This window comes from Condylura cristata, unplaced genomic scaffold, assembly GCF_000260355.1.
Source record: "Condylura cristata isolate star-nosed mole 26May11 unplaced genomic scaffold, ConCri1.0 scaffold00027, whole genome shotgun sequence".
NCBI lineage: Eukaryota > Metazoa > Chordata > Mammalia > Eulipotyphla > Talpidae > Condylura > Condylura cristata.
In genome coordinates, this window is record NW_004567128.1 from 8,378,403 (window position 1) to 8,388,210 (window position 9,808).

A 9,808-nucleotide genomic window follows, 5' to 3' on the forward strand; every position below is an offset into this window, starting at 1 on the left:
ATGGAGATTTGTTGAAATATTAAAAATATATCAATCTGCCATATCATCTAGGAACCCCACTCTTAGAAATCTTCTTGAAGACTGCAAACACACTAATTGGAAGGGATGTACACACTTCGTTATAAATCACAGCACTATTTACTATAGCCAACTTGTGGAAACAACCTAAGTGCCCCGAAACAGATGAGTGGATTAAGAAGATGTATAGTTGGGGCCCTCCCTGGTGGTTCAGCAGGTTAGGACACAGCACTGTAAGCCAGCCACAGCTGCTTCAGTGGGAGATTGAGCCCCTGCCCCAGAGGTGACCCACATGGTGCTGCAGACCTCTCCTGACCCACCTGCTGCTCCCCTCAAAAGTGTACTTCCTCAATCTGTCTGTTGTGCTCCCCACTCTGTCTCTGGTGAAGCTTCTCACTGCCCCTGCACCTCTGGCTTGTACCCCAGTTCTATATGAATAAAATAAATAAATAAAAAAAAGAGAGAAGATGTATAGGGCCTCCTTGGTGGCACAAGGGGTGAAGTGTCAGCATTATGAAGCTATCCCCAGTCTGAATTTGTAGTATGAGTTTGATCACCCACAGAGAGCTGACCCACATGGCAAGGCAGACCTCTCCATCTCCCGCTGCTCCCCTCAGCAGTGTATTTCAGTCAATTTGCCTGTTACCCATTCTGTCTCTAGTGAATCCTCTCACCTCCCTGCACCTCTGGTCTGTACCCCAGTTCTGTATGTATAAATAAAACTTTTAAAAAATTTAAAAAATTTCAAAGATGTGGTATATACACAATGGAATAGTACTCAGGGATTAAAAGGAAAAGAAATCTTGCCTTTAGTCACAGCATGGATGAATCTGGAGGGGATTATGCTAAGTTAAATCAATGAGAGGAAAGACAAATACCAGATGATTTCACTTACATGTGGAATAGAGAGAAAACAAATGAACAGATAAAACCAAACTAAAGCAAACCTTGGAAATCTGGCTGCAGAACTGAGGCTCCCAGAGGGGGAGGGTCAGGACACGGTGCAAATAATGAAGGGACCCCACTGGACTATGGTGGAGAACTATGGGTACCTTTGCTGTGGGCGTGGTGTGGTAACACACATCAGAAGGGGTGTGATTCTGTGCCCGTAAATCATATCCAGTGTTGTATTTCAAAGCTGTAATAAACTATATAAAATAAAATTTTAAAAATGAAAAAAATGTTGAAAGCAAAAAGATATCAATGGTACTTAAAATGACTGGACTGCATGAGGCCACTTAAGTAAAACAGAGGACTCTGAGGCTTGCAAACAGAGAGCAGGAAGAACCTGCAAGGGAAAGTGTCATGTCACTGAAGCTGTGAAAGGCATTATTTCAAGTAGGGTGTGACCGAACGTGCTGAGTGCAGTGGAAAGGACATTAAGTGTGAGGACAGAAAGGTGACTGCTACATCTGGCAAGACAGCTCTCTAGTGACCTTGAGTGGAATGGTTTCAGCCATAAGGGGAGACTGCATAGGCAGGAAGAAATGAGGTAAACAAATATAGACCAGTTTTAGCTTTGTCAACCTCAGTGTGGGTGTCTTTTTGAAGTTTATTGGAATGCCTTGGGGGCATCTTGGGGGATGGGTCATGGCTGAGGGGAAAAGAAGAATTTCTACTCCCCATTTGAGCAATATTTGTCATAAAACAATGTGTCTTTTTAAATGTTTGTATCAGAAGGCTTATTTTGTCTTTAACCTCTGTCTTCTCTCCTTTTTTCCCCACTTGAATGAAATATTTTTGGCATATGAACTCTTCGGAGCTCTCTACTTATGATAAGCACTTGTCTTTAATTCTTCCATTTCCTTCTCCTTTCATGAATCTAAGTGAAATCCTTTCCTCTTGTGGTTGGGTTTCCACATGCTACTAACTTTGCTTTTCCTGTCCTATCCCTCTTGCACTCTGTTCAGTGTTCAAATTAGTAGGAAGTTTCTGTATGCCCATTATATTGCTGAAAGAAGTCACATTTTCCCAAGTGACAAGGCAACAGTGGAGGAAGGTAAATATTGGTGAAACAGATGGGAAGTGGCTGCTAACTCAAAGGTGAGTATTACGTTGGATTACTAACCTTTCCATCAACTCATGCCATCGTGGCCAGTGCTAAATGACACCTGAGATCAGACCAGGACATTAAGAGGAAAAGAAGAGCTCCCCATGAGACATGGAGGAAGTTCCAGTTTGCATAGTATAGTCGAAATTTCCATGTCCCCTCTCTTCCCTAGGAACACTGCTAGATCCCATTATTAAGTCTCTATACAGTTGTATGTGGCTGCGACATTGAGTTCAGTCACTGCAATGCAGTTAGAAGTAAACAACTTCCAGACTTGACCTATGGAAACTTCTAGAATGGTTCTCTCCTTTCCCTTGTCTTTCAGCAAGGTGCTGAAGATCCAGCAGTATACACTAAGATCTTGGAGCTGTAAGGCCACAGATAAGGAGGAGGATGGCTGTCTGACTTCACGTGCAGTCTTACACCCAGGAACATAATTTTTTTTTTGACATCACATGAACAGGAGATCAACTTACAGAGCCATTGAGATTTTGGAGTCTATTTGTTGTAGTTGTTGATGTTACTGAGCCTAACACACGACTTGTGTGATTTTTCTCTCTGTGAATTTGGCCATTCCTCTTCATTCTCCTGGAGTGCCCTCATCTCACTTTATCAAATTTGACAGTTACTTTGCTGACCTCTTTTCTACTTTTTTTCTGGCTTGAAATATTTTTTGGCCCACTCAGCCTGAGGCAATCTCTCTTGAAATTTCTGAAGTAACTATTAGCTTTATGATTCACTAGGTGAATAATGAAAAGATCTCAAGCTCTCAATCAAAGCCTATTACTTTGGGTATGTTACTAAATCCACCTGAGGTCACTTCACTTTTTCTATAAAACAGGCAAAATAATAGTCCATATCTCTAAAATTGTCATTAGGATTAAATGAGGTAAGACATGCAGAGGGATTGGAGCAATATCTGGCATAAACACTCTATCATTAGAATCAGTCTCCCACTACTATCATTTAGTTCTATATACTAAACTCCTGCAGCAAGCATTGAGCTAGTAATGATATCTCACCGAATAATTATGTTGTTCTCATAGTTCCCTCAAATGTAACATTTAATATACTAATGAAACTCTTCTCCAGTGGCACTTATTGGGAGTCTACTGTGTACCAAAGACTGGGCAGTATACTTTTGGTGATATGAATATGCTTTCCAGGAGGCTATTTACTGTCCTTATCCCTACAAGTCTCTAAATCAAATCAATACCATTTGAAGAACTGTTGAGGATTATTTTGTTTTCTTTTCCAAAGTGAAATTCTTGTAATGTTCAGGGGTTTAAAAAAAAAATCCCTGGGCTCTCCCTGGTGGTGCAACAGGTTAAGCACTGCATTATGAAGCTCCCCGAAGCCACTGCAGCACGAGTTCGATCCCCCGCCAGGAAACTGACCCACATGGCATGGCAGACCTCTCCTGACCTGCCCACTGCCCCCCTCAGCAGTGTACTTTGTCAATCTGACTGTTCTTCTCCCCACTCTGTCCCTGGTGAATCCTCTCACCCACACCTCTGGCCTGCACCCCAGCTCTATAAGCATAAATAAATAAATATTGAAAAACACACACACACACACACACACAATCCCTTACCTCAAAAGCTATTGTTCAGATCAGCTGGTAGAATACGTGAAAATGTTCTGTAAACCTGAAGGTGTGGAGCAAATGTTTATAGAGATGTTCATTTTCAATTCTTCCAAATTCTTAGTTTTCAACTTTGTATGTTTTTGCCTTTACTTCAAGCTGAATATAAGCTTGTTGAAGGTGAAATGTACATTATGTACATTCTCTCATCTTTGTAAACCCGGAGTATCCATCTCCATGATAAGTGCAGCTGATTGATAAACTTTCATGGTTTAAATTTTGGCACAATGTTTACAGTGAAAATCCTTGACTCTTTCCATTTCTGGTGATTTTCTGCAAAGTGGTTCCTATATACTGGGTGGGAGATTTGGCTTCATTGGGTTCAAGTGGAGAAGCTTGCTTAAGGCCTGCTGAACATACTTTCAAAGCATTTTTACTTAATTCTCTGAGCAAAGTTATTGTGCTTTAGGCACCAACCTTCAATAAAGAATCTGACAGGCAAGGAATGATTATCGAGATTTGGTTCTCCTCTGTGCATCTGTACACACAGTGTTGAATAAGCTGTTAAGACTTCCATCTTTGCAGCTTATTTTTGGGATGTGATGGTGAGGTCATGCATATCCATTTCTGTAGTGTTCTCCCACTCTGCCCACTCACCATGTGTTCTGGTGCTGTGATATTTTTGTCCACTCTTATAGTACTCTCTCCTTCTTACCTTATTTCCCTCCCCCACAAACCCAGGAAAAAGAAAGTTAAATTTTTCCCAAATTGAAAATGTGACTGAGACTAAGAAGAAAGGCATTGCTATTTTTTCTTCCCCACTTCAGGTTGGTGTTGAAATGACTCAGAGTAAATAGCTTTATTTTCTGTAACAACAATTCTTTAATTGAAGAAATAAATTATGTCAATGATAAGACACAGTTTGTTTTTCTGGAGGGGATTTTCTCATATTTCCAGCTTTCACTTTTAAATACTTTTTACTGTTACTGCTTTTCATGCAATTTCAGGTCTGTAAGTTGTGCTCCTTACAATCCAAGGTATGATTTAAATTATGATATATTTGTATTGGAATTACATTAAAATTAAAATTATCTCTTTGTTGTCAATCTAGCACCATGAACTAGCACTCCTTCATTAATCTTTCTACCTTCTTAAAAAGTAACAATACATTCACTTGAAAGAACAGCTGAAGTCCTTAGTTCACCTTTTCCTAATGTTAACTTCCTTGCCCAGGACTACTTAGAATTGAATGAGTTGTTTGTATATTTTTGGATATTAGTCCCTGTCTGATATATGATCTACAAATATTTTCTCCCAATCAGTAAATTGCCTTTTTGTTTCAACAATGATTTCTTTCTCATTGTAGAGGTTTTTCAGCTTGATGTTGTCCTATAAGTTTATATTTCTTTTGTTTCTCTTGATCCTGGAGATGAACCCACAGAGATCACTGAGACCAATGTCAAAGAGCTTATCACTTATGTTCTCTTCTATGTATTTTATGGTTTCAGTTCTTACATTCAAGTATTTATTCTATTTTAAAATGATATTCACATATAAGATAGACCACTATCTACCTAGACCACTTTTATATACAGCTACTAGTTTTTATAGCACTATTTATGAAAATACTTTCCTTTCTCCATTGTTTGTTCTTGGCTCCTTTGTTATAAACTAATTATTAATATATGTGTGAGTTTATTTCTGGGCTCTTGATTCTGTTCCATGGAGTTGTGTCCCTGTCTTGATTTTAATACCAGACTATTTTGATTACTGCAGTTTTCTAGCGTACTTTAAAATCAGGAAGCACGACTTTCTTTCTCTTTCTCTCTCTCTCTCTTTTTATTTTTTTGGTTCTTTTTTCCCTTAGGATTGATTTGGCTAGTAGAGGTAAAAAAATTTAGGGTTGGCCCTCCCTGCGGTGCAGCGGGTTAAAGCCACAGCACTAAGAAGCTAACGCCACTTCCGCATGAGTTTGATCCCCGCCTGCCTCAGAGGTGACCACATGGCACGGCAGACCTCTCCTGACCTGCCCACTGCTCCCCTCAGCAGTGAACTTCGTCAGTCAGCCTGTTCTGCTCCCCTCTCCATCTCTGGTGAATCCTCTCACTGTCCCTACATCTCTGGCCTGTACCCCAGTTCTGTAAGCACAAATAAATAAATCTTAAAAAAAATTTTTTTAGGGTTGTTTTTATAAATGTTCTTTTTAAGATCTACTCTCTTAGTAACTTTCAAAGATGCAATTTAGATTACTAACTATAGTCACTATACTGTTCATTACATCCCCATGACTTACTCTATAACTGGATATTTGTACAAAGAATTTTTTAAATTTAATTATAGGATATTTACTTGATTCTAGAGTTAAACTTTATGAATACAATTTTAACGCATTTGCTCTACCAAACTAATTGAAATCAGTTCACTCATTTTCATATTTTAAAAAACAGATGCAATATTGTTTCCCTAGGTACCACCCTTTTATGTTTTTTTTTAAATCAAACTTTTCTGAAATAAAATGATCCCATAAAGACAGGCTGTATAACACTGGATGACCTTCATTTAAGTTGCTTTAAAACATGTCACCTTGTACTTAACCTAGAGAGAAACTTGAATTTCATGCTAATTAGCCTTTCATTTTGTACATGACTAAAATTATTTTCATAAAGTCCTTAAATGGAAAACCAGCAAGAAGGTTTTGAAAATGTAATACTAATTAAGGTGCTTAGATTTTATTTTATTTATTATCTTTACTTCCCATAAAAGCATTTTAAAATGTAAATTTATGAGTCTTGTATGCTCCTGAGATGAAATAAGAATCACCACAGTGACTTCAGCAGTAGCTGGAAAAAACACATGGGAAGGCCTAAGGGGCAGCTCCTGACACATGTCACACTATGCTTTCCTTATTGTTAACAACTCTATATGTAGTTTTTGTTTTGGGATTGTGAAAGCAAAGATTTAGTATTTCTTTAAAAAATTATTTTTGCGGGTAGGAACGAACTATCACTGTTAATTAAATTAAAAATTAAACATGAGTTATTAGTATAAATCCTGTGGATATTTATGAATATTTCTATCTTAACAAGAGTAAGATGACAGTTAGTCTAGTCAGTACTTTGTCTGTGATTTTAGGGGTAGTTGTATGTCTTCCTGTCCTCCTGCCTTCCACCTACGCCTCTCTATCCTTTCTGAAAAGATAAACCTCAACTTTAGGAAATGAAAGTATATACATTTTAGTTTCCTGGTTATTAAAGTCATGTATTGTAGGAAAAATTGAAAGTCATAAACAAGGAAAATAAAACCTCTTGTATAACTCCATTATCCAAGGAAAAATCAGTTACCATAGCTATAATTCTATTTTTCTGTTTTACATATTTAAGATTAAGTTTGCCTATATTTAATTTCACTTTCTTTTTCTAACATTAACACATAAACATTTTTACATGTTATTAAAAACTCTGTAAATAACTTGTTATTTAATAGTCCTTCACTTGCAAGGAAGACCTTAAATCATCCTTTCTTTTACCTAATTACTGTGATTCATATGTAAACAATTTAAAGGTGATTTAAAATAATGGCTGTAATCTTCTAAAGAAAAATTTTGGAAAAAAAAAGCATTTACTTATTATTCATATCTATGAGTGCAAGAAATTCTTGTAACTGTGTATTTAGTCCGTAGATCATTGTACCAGTGCTTCTCAGTTTGGTCCTTGGGTCAAATGCAGTAGTATCACCTCCGACCTTATTAGGAATGCAGATTTTAGGGCCCCATTCCAGACCTACGGAGTCAGAAACTCTGAAGTATATAACATAACATCTTTGTCTCTGTGTGCTGCTGAAAGAGGAACTCTGCCAGAACCTTTTTCAGGGGTAACCAAGGACCCCAGTCACTGAACCCAACAGCTCATCAAAACAGTATCAGCTAGTGGTGGGGCTGAGGCCATCAACTCTCAGAGGTTGTCTGCTCTCCCCTGCTCTTGGCCTCTCCCCACACCATAGCAATTTGCTTCATGAAGGTCAACAGAATAGAATGTACTGCTACTGCTTCTTATTGTGAACCTCTTTGAAAGAGCTGGCCTAATTTTGTCAGTATCATCCAGGATATAGTCTCCTTTTTGATAACTGCAAAGTTGACTTGAATTAATTTGCAAAATTCTTTCACCTTGGCTACGTAACAAGATAATCAGGAGGGAGGGTCCATCTTACACTCAAGTTCTGCTTTCATTCAAGCACAGGGAATTTTATAGGACTTATACATTTGGAGGGTGGGAATCTTAACTGGCTATTTAGAATTTGACCTACCACATCAATACTGGGGGCTGGGGGCTTTCCTTTGACACAGCTTTTAACACCCTGGTGTAGTGCCAGGAGAACTCTTATGTGACCTGGAATAGACCTTGGAAACTGGGGGTAAAAGTGATCCCCTGTATTACATGAAGTTGAGATGTCAGGGTTGTCAACAAGAGATTGTGGATGAGGCAGTCAAAAGGCTCCCAGTAGGGGACATGTTAGAAGCTTTGTTATATAAGAAAGGAAAACTGACTGATTGACTATGTTCTTTGGGAGGGGCCTATTTACTGAGACAATAGGCAGTAAGGAATGCACTGGCAAGGGAGGTACCAATGTCATGGAAAAGTGCTGTTGCAGAAATGACTCTCTAGTAGCAGTGGGGATGATGGGATGCCAGAATAGCAGAGACCAGATGGCAGTGCTTAACTGACAGAAGCAAACTGGGCATAATGATCACAATGGTTGGCACATTCAAAATGGTACCCAGGGCACCCAGATTTGCAGGACTCTGTGGAGATGGCTAAAACCCGTCATGTTTTTAGAGGCAACATGTATAGGATGCCAACATGAGTATTGGTTAACTACATCACAAACGCTCATGCATGAATGATCACAAGTCTGAGGTTAGGAGTGAGGTCCAGTAAGCCAGTTCTTAGACTAAAAGTGGAATGGCTGGAGTGGGTCCCTGTTAGGAAAGGCCCTTCCACGTCTTGGCAATATTTGGTAGTTGTTTTCCCGTTTATTTTCTAAAGGGACCCAACTGACATTTCCTTGCATTTTCATGGGGGGTGAGGGAGGGGGAAGGCTGAGATTTTTCCACATTGTTACATACAGAGTCTTAGTTGATTGTTATACTCCAGGACTCAAAATGCTATCAGGGCTTCCCCATGCTAATGTAGGGGTGTATGAGAACAGGTGATAAGCTCTCAGTGGGTCTGCTGGGTCACAAGTGTGATGAACAGCAGTCACCAACTACACTGAGTCCCTGACCTATAGAGAAATCCTAAAACTACCCTCCAACCTCTAATCCCCAGCAGAATAGTGAATCACAGAAAATATCACATCTTGGGCAGAATAGATCAGATTACAAGGAAACAAGTAAGAGTCTTTTTTGATCTTTCTGGCAGGTGGGACTGTTTTATTGTGTGAGGAAAGCATGGATGGGGCACCAGTTGCTTTTTTTCTTTCTTCCCCACGATCCATCTGTTTTGTACTTAGCTGCAACAATGAGGGTTCTGCTAATTTTAGTGTTCTATGGGGTGAGTGTGTGTTCTTGTGTCTTCATAGACATTTTCACAGGAGTCTGAGGGATGCTGTCTCCAGATAGGATCGTTCGTCCGATGTCATTTAAAAATATGTGACTTAAATATATTATAAAACATTTAAAATTTAAAGAATGGATTCTGGCAGATAGGTGTAAGTGGCTATAAAATTATAGTCCTTTGGGGCCCTCTCTGGTGGCAGAATGGGTTAGGATGCAGCACTGCAACTAGCTACAGCCACTTCAGTGTGAGTTCAATCCCCGGCCCTGGAGGTGACCCACATGGTGCAGCAGATCTCCCCTGTCTCACCCTCTCCTCCCCTTGTAACTCTGGAAAGAGCAGAATGGGGGGCTTTCAGGCAGGAGTCTGTTGCCTCCTCAATGTGTCAACAAATGGAAGTTATTTTCCTTCTCCTCAAACTGTTTCCTTTTCTTGGCGAAGGGAAACTGAGACTGGCATTCGGTATCATTTCCTCTTTCTTGGCTTTCAACCTATACTTTTTTTGCCTTCAATCACCCTGTGTTTATACTTTCTTGAAATTCCATATATTCCTACATGAGGAGGGAGACAAATATATGAGGCACATGAAGAGCTTGAGCTCTA